Genomic DNA, 19,980 nt, shown 5'->3' with positions numbered 1-19,980 from the left:
ATGCAGAAATGGAATTTCCACATTCTACATAATTATATTTATTTAACATATGAAGGAATTACAAAGATTTTTTTGGTTTTCCATTTTACATCATCACTAGCAATGTACAAATTTTCTTACTTCTCCATGTTTTTCCAAATTTTTTTATTTTTCATTTTTTGAAAAAATCTAGCCATTCTGGATCTTACACAGCTATAGCTCATTGTGATTTTGGTTTCTGTTTCCTTGATGACCAATGATGCTGGGTTCCATTTCATGTACTTGTTACCCAGTTGGATATCTTTATGGCACAATTTTAAATATCTCATTTAATTCTTGCCTTAGATCTAACATATATTTCATAGATAAGTACACTGAGCTATGTAAAATGAGATGAAATAAATTGCCAGATATCATGGCAGAATTAAATTAAAATCCATATATTTCACTCCTGAGAAATAGTTGGAATGTCCCTGGGAAGTGACAGATTTGGGCTACATAAGAGTTTTTAGGCTTCTCAGATTAAGAAAACCTCAAGGGCTATGGGATTATGCTTAGGCCGGTTGCAGTGGGTAAACCACTCACAGCTCTCTGTGTACCAGTTATGAAGTGTGTTACTTATGGGCATTCAGGTTTCCCAAAGGAATCTTTTTGGGGGCTTCTGTAGATCATTGGACACTTTCATTTTTATTTCAAACAAAAAGATTCTGACTGTTGTGATCTCACTGAGAGCTATCTTTCATTAAGAGCCCATTTTATTTAACTAACTAGAATATTTTGGTCAAAAGGTAGAAGATGAAAAAGTTGGACTTACATAACCCAGTAGGAACAGAATCCAGACTGTGTTTCAAAGAGCTTTTGATCACTCATGACATTCAAAGAGCTTTGAAATAAAACAGATGAATCAAGAGCCTATGTCCTGGAGCCATTACTTTGCTAACTACAGACACACCCAACAGCTCAATAAAAACATGTCTGTGCGCTGCCGTGTGCCACATGTATCATATGTACTGATGTGTGGCACAACAAGCAACTGAAGAAACTGACTTTGTACCTACTTTAACTGTCCTGCCTCCTTTTGAGATTGTTTTTACAACAATTAGATAATTTTGAAAATTAAATAATCCACAAATAGTAACAAAAGTTTCTACAAAGTGCTCTTGATACAGTAATTTCTAGAAAGAGTGCTGCCTGGCAAATATGAAATGTCTGGGGTGGGAGCTGTAAGTGAGTTGTTTAAACCCTAGCTTGGCACACGGAACTTCCTTATTAGCATGCCTAAGATTGGATCCTGTCTGTTTTGGATCTAGCTTCCTGCTAATGTGCCTGGGAAGCAGAAGATGGTGCCCTAAGTACTAAGGTTCTTGATGCACAGTTAGAAAACCCAGATGGTATTGCTGGCTCCTGGCTTAGCTTAGTTGTTCAGCACTGGCTACTGTGGGCTTTAGGGAAACAGCCATTACATGGAAATCTCCCTCTATCATTTTTTAAAACACAGCCCCCCTCTCTCACACACACACACAATCTACCTTTTAAATGTATATTTTCAAATATACAGGTATACATTATTTTAGTAACAACAAGAAAGATACCCGAAGGTACAGGGCTTAGGTTATTTTAAATATTTGACCCCAACTGAATACTCTTTCACTCGCTATGCAATAGTGCTAAAGTGATCCTTAGGAAATTGTAAATCAAAACCATGAGAATCAATTACATACTGGGACTAATTGGGGTGTCCACAGATTTAACTTTGGATAAACACTTCAGTATCCTGACATTAAGGGAGAACACTTGCTGCCTGCACTTGGTGGGAACACTCTGTTTTCCCAGGTACTTGTGTGACCAACAGTTGCCTGTCACATATCCCTGGACAGTGTGGGGTGTTTTCATTCCACTCAGGGGCAAATCTCCAGTAACACCAGAGCTTTCTGTTTATTTTAAAGGAAGTGCAAACTGCAAGTGTTGACCAAATCTAAACCAGGCTCCCTGGTCTCCAGACAAAATGGATTGTGGTTTCTATTGTTTTCTTTAAATGTGTTTAAATGTGTTTGTATATGAATAGAACAATTTGGCAAAGAAAATAGTGAGATTCACTCAGAAACCTTTTCTCTTATGATCTATTTCTCCCAAGGAAAGATGAAAAAATTGGCAAGAGTTTCCATTACAGAGTGATGACTGTGTAATATTACCCGTTTCAAGCATGCAGTCTTGTGTTTTAAAGAAACATCTCTTAAAACAAGAGATTTTTCAGAAAAAAAAAATCCCTAAGAGTCTTCTCTGCATGAATTAAAAAAAAAACTTTAAGTAAAAGTAACATTTCCATAAAGATGAGGCATTAGTGGAAACAACTGGGACACATTTGCTGCTGCCAGGACTGTATCTGGAACATTTGTTTCCTGGAGAGTGTGGAGAGATAAAGTGAGCTCTTTTATCCTCTGGATCCAAAATACAGAGGCCTCAAAAACCTGCCTCAGCTCAGGGCTTACTAAGGGACAGAACTGGGCTGTGAAAGTGCAGAGTCTACAAAACAAGGTCGTTAGAGGAATGCACATGATGTGGAAGGGGCAATCCAGCTGAACTGACTTGAACTCCCTGTATACTGTCAAAATGCCTATGGACTTTCCAAAGCAGTTATTTGTATACTGGAACTGTGCAGTCCTAAACTGAAAAAAAAAAAAAAAAAAAAACACCAAATAGGATAATCCACATTAAAGCTGATGGAAAATTACAGGAAACAGATAGTGCTGGTTCTTTCTTCTACAATCTACTTCTCTGACAGTGGCATCCTATGCAAAGAATTCTTGTCCCCCCCAAAAAGCTGTTTTTTTTCCTTACTATTTTTGATGCTATATTATTTGAATTTTATTATTTTTTCCAACTATAGATGGAAAAATATGAGGATTGTTTTAAATAGAAAATCATAAAAAAGTTAAAATCATCTGTAGTTACAATCACAGTTATAAGAAATTTTAATGTTTTTGTCTAGTTTTTCTAGCCTTTCACATGTTTTTATTCTACACAATGCATATGGCAGAACTCACAAAAATGAATTAATATCTTTTTATCTGCAGTGTCACAGATTATAAAATGAGATTTTTACATGGCACTAAGTGTTTCTTGAGCACAAGATTTTAAATGACGCATGATATTATCCTTTAATAATTTAAGCATTGTTCAAGTGTAGGTGGTTTTACCTTCTTGTTCTAAGTGTTGAAGTGATGAAAAATTTGATGCATCCATTTTGGATCATAGCTCTGGTTATTTCCTTTGCACAGTCTCTAGAGTTGGAATAGATAAGAATAATAAAAGATATTTTATTATAAAAATATAAAATGAAGATATTTTAGAGTTCAGGGTATATTTTCCCTTTCAGTTTAACTGAATGTGCTTAAGTAAGTCATACCAAGTACCAGCCCTGGTTGAAAAGACTAGGTCTATCAATGTTATCACAAGTCATCATCTTATTTATGAACATTAAGAAAGAAGAATTTCCAAGTGATGTATGAAAAATAGTGCCTCATTGTTGCTTTAATTTGCTTTTTCCTTAAAACTAACTAAAATATACCTTTAAAATTACTGGATGATAATTTGTACATTTCAGAAAATGCTCATTTCCATTACATAATTTACTTAATATTCTTCTTTGTTTGTGAATTAGAAATATATGTTCATTACCGAAATTAAACAAACAAAACTCATCCACAATAAAAATATTAAAATAACATTTCATCCCACCCCCAAAGAGTATTGTATACATACCATGGTATTTCAAAAAGTTTGTGGAAAAGTAAAATTAAAAGAGAAAGATATTTGGGTGCAAAGGTATTCTGAAATCTATGAGCAGGGTTTTTTTTTCTTTTTTGGTAAGATTCATTTTCCACGAAGTTCTTGAATAACTTATTTCTTAGTCACTTGTTTTCATAATTTCACAAAAGTATAGAATTTTTAATATTTTTTTACTTATTTTGCACTTAAAAATATATTATGGTCTGTATTTGCTTGCCAATCTTCAGTATTTCTAATTCACTTAAAAAGCTTCAAAATTTCTGAAATTTCAACAGTTTATTTTGCTGTTTCTAATATACATCTTATGTTCTTTGTGAAAATGACTCTGGTTTAGTTCTGTGAGTCTTCACTGTAACTGAAGTAAAACAGGAATCTGACTTTGCACACAGTCTATTTCTGAAGGAAGACAATTCTGTCCCAAAAGCTGAGAACACAGTTCTCACTAACTGTTGACAGGACAAAATAAGGTGTCATGATAGGGCACATTCCCCATGCCACGAGATGACAGAACAACCTGGTTACAAAAGCTTCACAAGCCTTCTTACAGACGTCTCCTGTTCCCTTTCCACTCCAGAACCACAGCACAGGGACGGAGGAAGAGCAGGGTGCTGAGTCACCACCCTGCCACCCATCCTCTGCTGCGTGGGTGGCTTACTGCTTTCAACCAGTGACTAGGCTGCCACCAGCTGCAGCAGGTCAGAAGCCTCCTGTCCCTAATACAAGCAGCTGTAAAAGTACATTTGGTACATAGGCTCTTACATAGTTTCTGCTACCAGGAAATAGTTTGAAGCCAGAAAAATTCAACAGTCCAGAGGAGGGAGACGTTGCCAGGCTCTGCCCATTCTACCTCCTGCCTTTGAGCATTCTCAGAAATGGGCTGACTGCAGAACTGCCACAAAGACTTGCCTGCCTCATCTGACTGTGATGGATGGAGACTAGTCATTCACAAATTCTTACTCCTGGGGAAACTGAGAGGGGACCGTATACAATTCATTCACGTATTCATCCATCATACATTTATTAAATATCTCTGTAATGCTGGTTTCTGACACCTTGATAGACAGCATAGGATGAAAAAACAATTCTTCATGATAAAGATATGAATGTGAGTGAATAATTATGATAATATAGGATTGATGCTAGGTTAGAAGTGTTTACAGAGAGGAAAGCCGTTTACAGAGAGGTAAGTTGCTGCTGCCTGGGAGACAAGGAGATTAGAAAGGCTTCAGTGAATAGTTGTGTTGGAACCAACTCTGTTGGTTTTTCCAAAAACAGACTTCCTGTGTGACCCTACAACCAGAACAAAACAGCAAAGTATGCACCAGGCACAGGGCTGTGAACACATTTCCAACCTCACTGAAAGTTTCTTAACCTAGGGACAACCGGTCCCAGCCCAAGAACACAGTGTCTCCATATCAGAGACCAAACTAAGAGAACAGATGTATTTTATGCTACATTGGAATTTCATCTGGCCTTCAACTTCACTTCGTTTTGTCCATAAGCAGGTGTTGACAGAAAGCTAAAGAGCGCTAAATCTTCCAGTAAGATGGAGTGAAAGCACATTTTATGTTAATCATTTTCTGGAATTTCTTCCCAGGTTAAGAATACAGGATGGGAGAGTACTGTTCACTTCCACTGTGGATCCAAAAGTGTGATTCCATGGTGGACTGTGCAGGGAAATTTGAAATACAGGTTAGAAGGATAACCCTGTCAAGATGAAGAATTCCTATTTGACTTTTCAAGGAAAATGCAATCTACATAAGTTGGATCTTCATTAATAAAGTCATTCATTTTTAAAAAATTAATTTACTAACAAATTAAATTTAAGTAATTAGGCAAAAAATTAGAACATTACATTGTGTCACCCATGTATCTGGGGAGAGGAACTTCCAATTATGCAGTCATCAGTAGAAGAAAGACAATCATTATGGCCTTAGTGACCCCAGACTTGTGGGCCCAACCTCTACAGCCAGGGAGCTGGATTGGAAGTAGAGCAACTGGGACACAAATCCATGTCCATATGGGATCCCAGGATTTGCAAGGGGAGGATTTAGCCACAAAGCCATTGCTCCAGGCCTGAAATATTTTAAGTTAATAAAATCCCATCTCAATCCAATGAAGGAATTTTCTTCATGATGCATACTTCAAAGTCTATGCAATGCTAATCAATCTTCTCATTCATGGTTATTATAGAATAATAATAATACATTGGATAAAATCATTCAATAAGCCTACCATGCATTTACAAATTGGCCTAAAAGCCTTCAGAAATATACACTACTTTTGAAAATTATATTTTTATTTAATTGAATGAGAGAATGACACAGAGAGTGGCAGAGAAAGAGCTCTTCCATCTATGGGTCTGCAACCCAGTGCTGGGCTAGGCTGAAGTAAAAAACCTGGAACTGCAGCTGGGTCTCTCAATTGAACATCATGGGCCCAAGTACTTGGGCCATCCTCTGTTGCTTTCCCAGATATATTAACAATTAGCTGAATTGGAAGCAGGCACCTGGGACTCAAACTGGGACATTAATATGGGCCCCATCTCAGGTGGCAGTTCAACTTACTGCACTACAGCAATGACTCCTTCAATATCATGAAAGTTAGCAAGGACTTTAGGACAATACAATAATCATAGCACATTTTCATGTAATTAAGTGATTTATCTGAGCACTTTAGTATACAATATTTTAATGTCATTGAATGATAAATTTTATATAGATATTATTCATTAATATATGTGCATAACATCAAAACACTATCCTATATTATCTGGATAAAGCTGATAAAGATCTAATTTGGGGCCAAAATTTCCAAACTTCTGACTTAAGAAATCAGAATCTTAAAAATCTGTGAAACTACAACTTAGAAGAATATTGGGAACTTCTTAGTGTTATTTTATTCCTAGATTGAGCATACCAGGCAAACTTGTTGCCATTACTCAGTATAAATCTAACCCGTGCGAGATTTACAGGAATAACAAGAAACAGTGCACAATCCCAGACCCATTTTACAACCCTAAGAGTTGACGCTAACTTTAATGGCAAAGTAAGTCTGAGAAAAACTCATAGTTCTGTTAATGGTGAAGATTGGGTTACAGCAATATTAGAATATAACAAGAAAGGAAAAAAAAGTTACATACTTTTAAAAATACATACATATGGGGCCCAGCCATGTGGCCTTGCGGCTAAAGTCCTCTCCTTGAATGCACCCAGGGATCCCATATGGGCGCCGGTTCTAATCCCGGCAGCTCCACTTCCCATCCAGCTCCCTGCTTGTGGCCTGGGAAAGCAGTCGAGGACGGCCTAAAGCTTCGGGACCCTGCACCCGCGTGGGAGACCTCGAAGAGGTTCCTGGTTCCTGGCTTCGGATTGGCGCGCACCTGCCCGTTGCGGCTCACTTGGGGAGTGAAACATCGGATGGAAGATCTTCCTCTCTGTCTCTCCTCCTCTCTGTATATCCGGCTTTCCAATAATAATAATTCTTTAAAAAAAATACATACATATGGATCTATTAATTTTTATTTGTATTAGGAAAAATGAACAGGATTTCATTTATTTACAGAGAAAAGGAAGCCAATGATGTTGAATGAGCATTTAGAATATTCATGTTTTAACTATAACTTAATTAATGTTTACCTTTTTTAAATATCTTTTTTATGGTTCAATGAAGAAGAAAGTGGCACCATTTTCTCAAAGTTCTTTTATATGGTACTGTAACCACCAAAAGCATAGTAGCTTTGAAGTATTTTTATAGTTTGCCTTGCAAATTTGCTATGATATTTTAAATCTTTGTTTAGTCTGAGTATTTAAATTTTGTTATTTCTTTTAATAGATTACTATTTCCAATAGTTCCTATCCTGAATGTTTACAGGTAATTTAGTACTGGGGCAAATTTGAAATCATAAAAGTAAATTCAAATGGCCAGTAACAATATGGAGGAATTCAGTATGGGGTGAGGGCTTAGGGAGGGGTTGGGGGAATCCCAGAATCTATGCAACTGTGTCATAAAATGAAACAATAATAATAAAAATTCAAATGGTGAGAAAACTAAGCACAAAACAGAAAAATGCCATGGCAAATTCTGTCACGCCACCTCCAGTGGAGCCTGCGTGAGAAATCGCCGGGCTGAGGCGGAAGCTTCAAGGAAGGATGCCTGCTGGATTCGGCTGCATCTCTAGTGGTCTTGGCATTCCTGGCTGTACTCTCTTTACTCTTATCTTTATGGCTGGAATAATATTGTTTATGTGCGGCAAAGGCTCAATGTTCCTTTATAGTTCTATGAAGCCTTCTGACAGGAGACTGGACAAGGATAGCAAACAGTATGAGATAAAAACTATTAAGTCACTAGCTTTAATAGATCTACCTAGGACTATTTTTGAGAAATTTTAAAAAAGAAGATTATAGTAGAAATCTATAGCTTAAAAAGCCATACAGGAAGGAAAACTAAGAAAAATAGATAAGTTAATATTAAAACCAATGTAAGGCACAAAACACAATGAGAGCTAACTGCTTAATGATTAAAACTGCAGCTGGTGCCAAACTGTGTCCACAAGAAACAGCAACTGCAGTCTCACCAGGCTATTAGAGAACAATCTTTTTTCGTCAGACCCGCTTACCTCCCTGGAATAATTGTTTGTAGAAATGTAATCACATGAATAAGCAAGAAAATGTCCCTTTGCAATAATCCATTGTATATAAGCTGATGCCTTGCTTTTGTAAAATGCACTCAGATACAACTGCCTTAAGTTGTCGTGTCTGTTTGTCACTCGCCGAATCCTTGCCCACCGTTCCCGGGGTCCTGTTCCCGTCGGACTGATTGCTCCCGGCCGAGCCGGTCCGTCGCAAAATTCTAAACAGCAGCTTGTGGCAGATTTCCATTCCAGTAAATGCTGTAGTTAGTGCCGAAGGAGTATTCCAACTGAATTCTGAACTTTGGTTTCAAAATATTTGAACAGTGATTTTCTCATCGTAGTTGGAAAACATAGACAGGACAGAGGCCGGAGGTGATGTTGGAGAAGTAGCCTGGGACCAGTACAGAAGAATCGTGAGTGCTGTGTTACCTTCTCTTCCATGTATGGTGGGAGGCTCTGGTTCAATGACAGCTGAACAGTCAAAAAGGAGGACTCCTGTCCCACGTCCATCCTCAAGCCTGCTCATTGACGCTGAGTTTTTTCCTTCTTGGGCTGGTTGCTCTAGATCAATTCCCCTAGCTCCCGGGGGCCCATCTGCTACATTCATTTCTTGCTATTTGTTAGATTTCTTGCTCATCCCTGTAGCCTCTGCATCCTCTCCATACCCTGTGCTCTCTCATAAAAGACATTAGTGGCTCATTAAATATACAGTCTGGATCAAAAACTGCATAAACTGTCAATCCTCTTTCCTCAAAGGTAGAGAGGGTTGAATCTTTGAACCTTCCTAAGGAGCAGGGGAAATAATTACATTTCACCCTCTTAATTAATCTAATGAAAGCAGATTTTCATATTCAGAAGGGTTGATTATTCATTTTCCATGTGACAGTTTAGTGTACCTCCCTCTCTCATCACTGTGTTTCTTCCCATTAAGGTCTCCTACTTGGACTTATATTGAGTCTTTCCCTCCATTCTAAAGACATTCTCTCAAAAATCTGACCAAGGCAGTCCATGTCTTGGAAATCTGTGATAGTTTCCAATAGTTTTGAAGACTGGTTTACACTCAACAGTGTGTTACCTGTGATAGGCAGAACAATGCTGTTGTCCGCAATGTTCATGTTCTAATCTTAGAACCTGTGAGCAGACTGCCACACATGGCAAAGTTGAGGCAAATGTGATTCAGGTGTGAGAAGACCGTGGATTGTCAGAATGGACTAAAAGCAATCACAAGGTTTCTTATTAGCGAGTGGCAGTGAATCAAGAATTGGAAACATAAAAACAGAAGCAAGAGATTGGAACTATCTGAATAAATGGCCACAAAACAGGAAACACAAGCAATCCCAAGATCTTGGAAAGATTAGAAAGTCTCCAAAATAACCCAGTCTGGCTGACATCTTCATATTAGATCCGTAAGTTTTATTTTAAAAGTCTCACTTTGACTTTTAAAATAACAGTACTTTGTTATAGAAGCAATAGAACTTGGGGCTCACCAATCCAATTTATTTCTCTCCTAGGCACTCAGGTCCAGGCTCAAGGTTATAGGTGGGCCAGTGTGACTGGTTCTGGCCAATGGGATATGAGAGCCAGTTACAAAGGCCCATTTCCCAACCTAGAACACAAGACATCTTTTCCTCCTCATCCAGTTTTACCTTTCTCTGCGCCTTGGGGCTTATAAATGTGAAGACAATCACTGTGTATGATGATGGAAGAACCCTGAAGGGCAACAGCACTGGAAACACTCCTTATGCAGAGCATTTGCGCTGGACTTCGCTGAAGTAAGAATCAGCTTTTATTTGTTTAAGGCACTAAAATTTGGAGGAAGCTTGTTAATTTAGGTTGTTGTTAATTTGAGTTGTCATGGGTAAAATCTGATTTTTTTTAATTCCAGGGACTTCCTTCTGGACCCTAGTATCATGGTCAGTGAGTGCACAACAGAAAGGACATCTTGTTAAGAAAATAATTGCTGAGATTGTTAACAAGAATAGGGTCATTTGACAATGAAACTAACCCTTTATAGTGGTAGTCTCAAGGCAACATTCTGGCTGGCTTGTCCCTTCTGAATGAGTTTATTGCATCTTCTCAAGTCAGTCCTAAAATTTCCTTCTTCTCACATCCTATCTTGGCTTTTGGCCTCCTTTTGCATCTACAGGCCTATAATAGCCTCCCCAATGAGTCTCCTTTTCCTTAAGCTTACCACATCCAGATTCTGATAGAAGAGTTAAAGAACAAGATGGAAGACAGGATTGGCAGTGGGGGATAAGAGTAGGAAAGTGAAAATTTCACCCTCTTGAAACAATCAGCTTTAAACTCATTATATGAATCTTGACTCATTTGTGTAACAAACCACTGCATTCAACAGTTAATAGGGAAGCAGAGTTGTGGCTCAGCAAGTTAATACCCTTTTGGAACTTCTGCATTCCATATTGGAGGGCCAGTTTGAGTCCCAGCTACCCCATTTCCAATCCAGCTCTCTGCAGCTGGGAAGGCGGGAGCAGATGATCTGGGTACTTGGGTTTCTGCCACCATGTGAAAGAGATGGCAGATGAAGTTCCTGGCTCCTGGCTTCAGCCTGGCCCAGCCACAGCTGTTGCAGACATTTTGAGAGTAAATGAGCAGATGGAAAAATCAACCTCTCTCTCTCTTGCTGGCTTTCCTTCTCTGTCATTGTGCCTTTCAAATAAATATGTAAATAAATTTTTGAAAAATGCCTAGCAGGTGTTGAGTATACACATATGTAAGACACATATTAGCACACATTTGTAAGTAAAATGAATTGTCTACAGCAACCAGCTTTGGCACTATCATGTGAGAAAAAATATTGATTCCAAAAAACCCCTTTAACTTCCTCCTTAGTAATTTATCAGCAATAGTACAATCAGAATGAGAGTACACACTTTTTAAATCTACTAATGCAGATTGAGCAAAATCAATTCCCTCTTAAACGCTACTCAAACGATGACAAAGGATCAATAACAAGATGCCCCTGTTCAAGGGTGAAAAGGAGTGCACAGCAGGCCATCAGTCTGAAGAAAGCTGGCACTTAAACCAGCAGCAGGAGAGGCAAGAGCCAGGAACAAGCTGATTCATGCTGCAGAATCCCAGGAAGGCTCGAGAAGTGAAAGTGCCAGGTACCTCTGAAGCACAGATGTGGATTTTCATCAGGCAACTCTTGCTCAGCATACGAACCAGGCAAATGCCTCCCCCTACCTGGCTGAAGACTGGATAGACCAACATGGACAAGTCGTGGGTTTGAGAACCACAGGCACAGCTGAGGTGTGGGTGATGTGGTGCACTGAAATGATAAGGATATTCAATATACCTATCACAAGGAAGCATCTTCTACATCAACTTTGGGTGAACTGTAAACAGTCACATACGTAAATTCCAGATTTTCTAATATCTACGCACCTATTTTAACATCATCTAGTTATCTTTATAAATACAATTTCAGGGCCTACTAGAACTGAGAGCAGCCTTACCCTTACTAATCCTTTGTTCTGGTAGTTGGGTGAATTCAGAACCGTGAACCTCAGCTGAGCAAAGGGGCTATGCTAGCCACAAAGCAGGAACACAGATACTTTGCAGTCCAGTGAGCACTTCAGTGCTCTATTCTGTGGCGATCCAGAACTTCGTGTTTAGGAACTGAGTCAAATGAATTCAGACTTCACCTCTGCCAGTCACCTGCTAAGCAAATTAACTGGCTCTCTAGTGCCTCAGTGCCCTTATTTAAAAACAAAACAAAAAACTTTAATTCTGCAAGTATTTATTTGGTAGTATCATATATTTAGGAATTAACCTCAGTTTGTAATGAGAAACCAATAATCAAAATTATATTGCTCTCAAAAACAGAATTTCAGGAAGTTAAATTATAAATAATAGATAACATTATCTTTCCTTCTACCATGGAGTTAAATCAAAAATAAGATTCTAGATAACAGGATGGCTAGTGCTTTATTTTTTCATTTTTATTTGAAAGTCAGATTTAGAGAGTAAGAGAGTAAGAGACAGAAAAAGAGGTTTTCCATCCACTAGTACACTCCCTAAATGACCATAATGGCTATAACTGAACTAATCTGAAATCAGGAACCAAGATATCTGTCTCCCACTTGGGCACAGGGACCCAAGGATTTGAGCCATCTTCTACTGTTTTCCTAAGTCACAAGCAGGGAGCTGGGTTAAAGTGGAGCATCTGGAACAGGAACTAGTGTCCATGTGGAATGCTGGTGCTAACATGAGGAGGATTAGCTTTCTATGCTACTGAGCCAGCCCTGCTAGTGTTTTTAAACATCAACATTCTAAGACCTAAAATGCTAGCCAATGCATTTAAGAGGTTAATGGATTTAGAAAATCAGCATTCAAATATCATCATAACAGTAATGGATTTATCCAAGTATCATCAATGGATGCCAAACCTAGTAATAAAATTTTAATGAAAGAGTATTTACATAGCCTTAAGTATCTTCTCATAAGACTTTATTAATTACAAGGAGCAGATAATGTCATGATGGAGAAACTTGGCAGAGAGTATGTTAAGCAAATGACTAAAGTTAATATCACATTAATGGGACAAATCTATACCATGTGTCAGTTGTTAGGATGCATCAAAAAATATAATGATACTGCTCATTTGTTTCTTCCAAATCTGTATAACATGAATTAATTATGAGGAAACAGATGTATTCAAAGTTTGGAACACTCTACAAAATAATTGGTCAGTACATTTTAGAAATACTAAGGTGAAGAAAGCCAAATGAATATTTAAGAAAATACCACAAGTTAAAGGAAAACTAAGAGGTAGACAAATTATAATCAATGCATAACCCCAGATTGTATCCTGGACCAAGAAGAAAAAAACTGAAAGAAGATGTTACTAGGATGCAATCATTTGACTTTGTGGTCAAAAAGTTGCATATTGGAGTATCTGGTTTCATCACTTGGCCCCATCCTGACTCCAGCTTCCTACTAGTGCAGATCCTGAAGTGCAGTGGTGATAACTCTAGTTGGATCACTGGCGCATACAAAGGAAACCTGGCTCCTGACTTTGACCGCTTGCCTAAGGCTTTTGTAGCTATCTAGGGAAGTGAACCAGCAAATAGCAGCTCTGTGTCCTTCCCTCTGACTCTCAAATACATGAATACATTTGTTTGCATTGGAGGGGATGATATTCCCCCAGCTCTACTTTCATATCAGGGATGGTCTCCCAATGAAACTGTTGAATTTATCTGGATAATAAGATGCCGGACTTTCTGCATGGTCCATGCCCGCAATGAAGGAATTGTGACTGGATATGAACCATATTACTGCAACAACATGGCGCAATTCAATATGGGGGGAGGGCTTTTTGGAGGGGTTGGGGGAATCCCAGAGCCTATGAAACTGTGTCAGAAAATGAAATTTTAAAAAGGCATTATTACTACAACAGATGATATCTGAATATTAAATGGGGTTAGATAATAGTCACTGTGTCAATATATACACATTGCGTCATAAATAATTTATCAAGTTTTCAAAAAATAAAATAAAGTAGGAGACAAAAAAATAAAGGAGACAAAAAAGAAAATATGAATGTAGGAGATTAGCCATTTTATTACTGATTTCTTTGATATAATTAATATAGGTTGTTTTAAGCAGTATCTACCATAGAATAGTGTGGCAGAATCTTCAAGTTGCCACTTTAATGATTAATCTTTCATTCTTGGTAACAAAATTCCTGATTTTTTTAGGTAGGTGGGTTCACAATAAAAGCTGTATTTCCCACCTTCCCTTATACATGGTACATTGCTCTAAGGCTACATTGCTAAGTCCTGACAGAAGGGACTAAACCCTCTCTCTTCAGACAAAAGAGCAGTGAGCTTCCAAACTGTCCATTTGTTCTTAAGCATCTTCTCCTGCATTGTTATCTGGAATATGGTTTCAATACCTGGATCTTTGGCCACTCTTTTAGACAGCAAGGGGTTAAGGTTCATACTGCAGGAATAGTGAACAGAGATAAAACAAACAAACAAACAAAATTGCCTGAAAAAGCAGTTAGACCAACCTGGAATGTCTGCCTGGTAAATGATTTTATAATACTCTACTTTGTTCAATGCTTTACTCCATAAAGGTGGATACCATCTAAGTACTTCCTAGAACAGAGCCTTCACAAAGCTTCAAATGTTGTCTACCACAGCATTAGAAATTCATCCCAATTTGGTACTGTTTCAAGCAACTTAATTTTCTTCAAAGATTACATTAACTATGTTCCATTCCCTGTAAATCTTTCGACAAAAATAATACAGTCCTTACCTGGTTTTCCAGTTTGTTAAAAGCACACTGTTTTTTTCCATAGCATTCTTCCTTATTGATTGTGAAATAAGGCCACAGTACATGACATATTTTGTCACAGGAACAGCTCCAAAATCTCAGAAGTTTAAAGCAAAGGTTTTCTTTCAGATCAGCAAGGGGGCTATCTCTATTCCACATATTCCTTATTCTGAGTGATTAAATCTTCCCCTGTCATAGAAATGACAGGTGAGCTTCCAAAGTGTCTATTGGTCCTTAAGACCTTCATTCAGCAAGTGTGGCAAGTAGTGTTTAAGACTGCTTGGGATACCTGCATCCATATGGGAGTGCTTGGGTTCAAGTCCTGGTTGTGCTCCCAATTCAAGCTTGCTGTTAACCCTGTGAATCCTGCAGGACTTCAGACGATGACTGAGGTAGTTTTATCCCTACCACTTACATGGGGACCCAAACTGAGTTTTCAGTTTAGTCATCCTAGCCCAACCCTAATTTGTTTTCTCTCTGTCTCTGTCTCTCTCTCAATCTTTCTATAAATAAATAAGTCATCATCAGGAATGAGATACATCACTTCCACTCATAGTCACAAGGTCACACCTAACCCCAAGCACTGCTCTGTTTTGTACCCAGGAGGTGCATCCCAGCATTACTTGAGAACACTAATAACTACCAGATTCAGTAGTTAAGAATTAATTCTGAGATCACATTCCATTTTAATCTTCTGAATGTGCTTTCAGTACATTTTTAAGGAAAGATCTTATTGGTGAGTAAAATGAGCCGGCTACATTTATTATGATTATGGGAAGTGAAATATTTCTGAACAGTTAGGAGATTGTGTCTAACTCTCTTTATCTGCCAGCATTTGCTTGTGACTAGAATAAGAAAAAAATCAAGTTCTCAAAGTTTTGTCATTGTAGTCTAACCACATTAGTCCAGATAAGTAGTATGAGAAGAATGCAGGATGGCTGTGGAATCTTCAGTACACATTTAAAGTGTCCACAGAATCTTTTCTTTTCCAAACATATCTGTTTGAGAGGGTATTTCCTCAATGGTCTTCACAAAGAAGACATAACAGATTGAGTACAGAATATATGAGAAAACTCAATTGTCTTATATTAATCTTGAAAGAGATTAGGAAAAGAAATTATTTTTAAGAAATGAAATTGATTTTTATACAAATGTATACTTTTGCTAACATGCAACAGGTAATTGCCATTTTAAGTGAATTAGTAAATATATGTGTAGTTCAAAGTTTTCGTAGTTAATTCTTAATATGGTAATTAGCAATAAATTACAATCCACAGAAACACTAGGTCTTTGAGGTACTCAAGTTTTATTTATTTTTGGTTTTGGAAAAATTATCCTTAATTTAAGGGTTTAAATGTTTACTGACACCAAAAGATTTGAGAATAAAAATCAGTTCTATTTAGTCTCAAACTACTACATTTTTGTGTCTTAAATTGTCCTGCACTTGTAAGTGCTAATATAGACTTCCACCTTTCAAACGTAATGCTTTCAGTTAAATTTTGGCTTGCTCATTAAATGAGAAGTCATTCACATATTCAAAAATAAAATTTTCGCTCTATAATATAAGTCTCTAATCAATGTAATTAATAATACTCAGAAACAAGATGCAGAAATACATTATTCAATATGGCTTTCTTTCTCTGGAACAACCCACACACCAGCTGTCTGGTCTCTTACCAATAGTATAAGCCAACCCAGACATGCAGATATTTTCTGCTATGGTTTTGCTATTGCAGGGATAGTTTATAGATAATTTAAGTAATGATTTTCTGTCATTTTTCCTTCAGGTTTTTCCTGATCACTGTGTTTAAAAGAAACTTCCTCCAGCTATTTTCTACTAAATCACCTAATTCTGCCTATAGCTTTCTTGCAAATCTATAATTATATCTTTCATGTATCAGTTTTCTGTATTCCAACTAGAATTCAAGCACTGTAAGAACACTGTGTTTCAAAGCTTAATACAATATCTGGCACTGTGGCTCATCAAGAAGTAGTGGTTAGCTGAATCTAATTTTCTGTTTATCATGTTTGGTCAATGACATTTAATAACATAAGATATTAAATTTGTGTAGTTAATGGACATTTAATATAAAATGTATGTAGTAATATATAGTTTTATAATGGGTAACATCAATCTCTTCTTGCGTTGGACAAGTTTAAAATACTGCATTTTTATTTTATATACTTCATTATGTAGTCCCTATTAACCTAGTAGGGACTAATACAAAAGTCTAACAAATATTTGGAAGTCAAGTCATGAAGAACCCACAATAGTTTTAGTCCCCAATTGAATGCCTACAAATACTTTTTATCTTTAATGTACTTTGAATTGCAATCACATCTCATGAACTCATTCTCTCTTTCTGGTTTTATTAATACATATCGATTGTAACTCAAATGCCAAGCACACAATAATGCAGGCCACACACTATATGTTCTTGTTGTTATTAACCAAGTTATACGTGGAGCACAATGGAGTGACTGTTTTCAGGGGAGATATTCCCATGTCTGAGTGTGATTAGCACAGACCTGTTAAATCTCTCTCTGAGCCATCTGTGAGCTCCTTCTTGCTTTAAAACAACACATGCTAGCTCTGCTCAGTTCTAAGTCAGTTTTAGCCACAACTGTTAGCTTTGTCTTAAACCTGGGAAGACTCTCAAATGCCTGAAGCTTGGAAATAGCAATTCTTACTCCTCGAATGAAAGACTTCTTTTTAATCAACAGTTCCCATATGAAATTGCATTGCATTAAATGTTGACTAGAAAAGAGTCAATCCATTAAAAAAATTATTTACCTATACTGGAAAGGCAGATTTTTTAGAGAGAAGGAGAGGCAGAGAAAGGAAAATCTTCCATCTGCAGGTTCACTTCCCAAAGGGTCTCAAAGTCTAGAGCAGAGCTGCTGTGACGCCAGGAGCCTAGAACTTCTTCCAGGTTTCCCACAAGGGTGCAGGAGCTGGTAGGTGGAGGATTAGCCAATTCAGCTATCGTGCTGGCCCAGTTCCAGTCCATTCATAAAGGGTAAACTAGCTTTTCACCAAGATGGCACGGAAAGCGAAGAAGGCAGCTCCTGCACCTCCCAAAGTCAAAACCAAAGGGAAGGCTCTGAAGGCCAAGAAGTCGGTGCTGAAAGGTGTTCACAGCCACAAGAAGAAGATCTGCATGTCCCCCAACTTCCGGTGGCCCAAGACACAGTGCCTGCAGCCCAGATACCCCCAGAAGAGCTCCCCCAGGAGGAACAAGCTTGACCACTATGCCATCGTCAAGTTCCCCCTGACTACGAGTCCGCTATGAAGAAAGTAGAAGACAACACACTCGTGTTCATTGTGGATGTCAAGGCCAACAAGCACCAGATCAAACAAGCCATGGAGAAGCTCTTTGACATTGATGTGGCCAAAGTCAACGCCCTGATCAGACCTGATGGAGAAAAAAAGGCGTATGTGCGGTTGGCTCCTGATTATGATGCTCTGGATGTGGCCGAAAATTGGGATCATCTAAACTGCATCCAGCTTTCTAATTCTAAATATATGTCTTTCACCATATTGCAAAAGAAAACCAAACCATATTGGTTACTGATGAGTTTAGAACATATTCTTGTGTTTAACCTTTGAACAAACAAAATGAAATCTTCAGGCACTTGAGCTCTCTTGCTTGTTCTTGGTTCAATCTCGTGTAAGAGATGTAAGGGTTCCTTTTGTAGCAGCCTTCTTGTGAGGGCCTCGATTGGGCGAATCAGCACTCATGGAGGTTTTCCTGATAAAGACCCGGCAGTAAACGTGCCCTCCACTGCTTGGAGACTAATCTCTTCACTGCCATCTCTGCACAAGCTCTTCTAACTTGTTCTGATGACCGTAAATCAGAGCATGCACCGGTAGCTGTCCCGTCCAGCAGGACAGTCAACGGGGTCGCAGTCACCTAGGAGAGAATGAAGGGACAAGAGACACGAAGAATGGACAGCAAGACAGTAGGTCTGATCAAGCTGTCAGTTTATTGATTTCAACTGAGGGTTTTTATATTCTTCAGTAACTAAGGCTCAGGGAAAGAGAAGCTGGGACGCAAGCCATGGTCTCAAGACCGATTGTTCTTGAGCAGCCACCATATCAACAATAGTAACCAACATATCGACAATAGCGTAGGTAATCAGTAACAAGATGTTGGTAAGTACAGCATCAATCACATTCTGAAACAGTTGCTAGGAACAATTGAAGCTAAGCGTGTGATTAGTTTCATAACTTCTTTCCCAAGCATCTAGCCAACCGGGGGTTTTCCACTGTCCCATAGGTCTATATTCAAAATGGCTTCAGTGTGGCTATAGTGCACGGCTCCTGACAGGTAGCCTCCAAAGACTGCACTGCAGCAACACTGCCTAGAACTATCCAGGAACCAGTACAGACAGGAGGTGTGCATGGGAACAAATTCTAGACTTATGAGAGACATTTGAACAAAAGCTCCAACAAAGATGCATGCTTTTAAAATCATACAAACTGGAAACATTGCATATATGTTTTATTCTTACTGAAGTGTTTGGTTCAAGGCCAGACTGAGTATGGAAAGAGTCAGTCCTCTAAAGTCATATTTAAGGTTTTTATATTGACCTATGTTTTGCATTCCACAAAATTCATCTTTTTTAAATGTACAAGTTAAGTGACATATACTAAATTTACATTTAATAAAATTTTCCATTGTGGCCAAAAGATTTCCAATACATGTTACGTTTGTTAGGACTTTGTATTCAATTCTTCACATCTTTTCTGTGTGGAAGCATAATGGACATAAACACCAAAACTGTGAACAAATTTGTCTGTTTGGCATTCAGACACAAATGAATACTTTTCATGAAAACTAGCACATTGTGTAGCATTTTAAATTTATATTACATTAAATTTATTATTATATATAAATATAGATTTATATTTATATTGGTGTTACCTGTAAGTGGAAACTCAAGAGTATCTGATGAAGGCAGGTGGAGTTATACTCTTATCATACAACAGCCTGTTGTCTTTTTAATGAACATGTGCAAGCCAACATACCATTTCTCTTATTATAATTAGATTTCCTGTAGCTGTTTATGTTATTATGAAAAAGACAAATATATTGACCTGTTTTTCTGACTTTTCTCTTAAAACAGAATGCTTTTGTTTTTTCTTGTTTACTTGTGAAGAGGAGGGAATACAGGATAAAGTAACTGGTTTGATTTCCTTGTACCTGCTTTGGAACATCTAATTGTTTTTAGTTGTCTAAATAAAAAGGCTCTAAAACAAAAAAAAAAATTTATAT

At 37.8% G+C, this 19,980-nt stretch overlaps 1 pseudogene; it reads left to right on the top strand.

Annotated features, from left to right (window-relative positions):
• The first annotated feature begins 17,742 nt into the window (after positions 1-17,742).
• On the top strand, positions 17,743-18,311 carry LOC101535182 (large ribosomal subunit protein uL23-like; annotated as a pseudogene).
• Positions 18,312-19,980: the final 1,669 nt, after the last annotated feature.

The sequence above is a fragment of the Ochotona princeps genome, chromosome 1 (assembly GCF_030435755.1).
Source record: "Ochotona princeps isolate mOchPri1 chromosome 1, mOchPri1.hap1, whole genome shotgun sequence".
Lineage (NCBI taxonomy): Eukaryota > Metazoa > Chordata > Mammalia > Lagomorpha > Ochotonidae > Ochotona > Ochotona princeps.
Note: the sequence above shows the minus strand (reverse complement) of the source record. Positions and strands in the feature narration are given on the sequence as shown.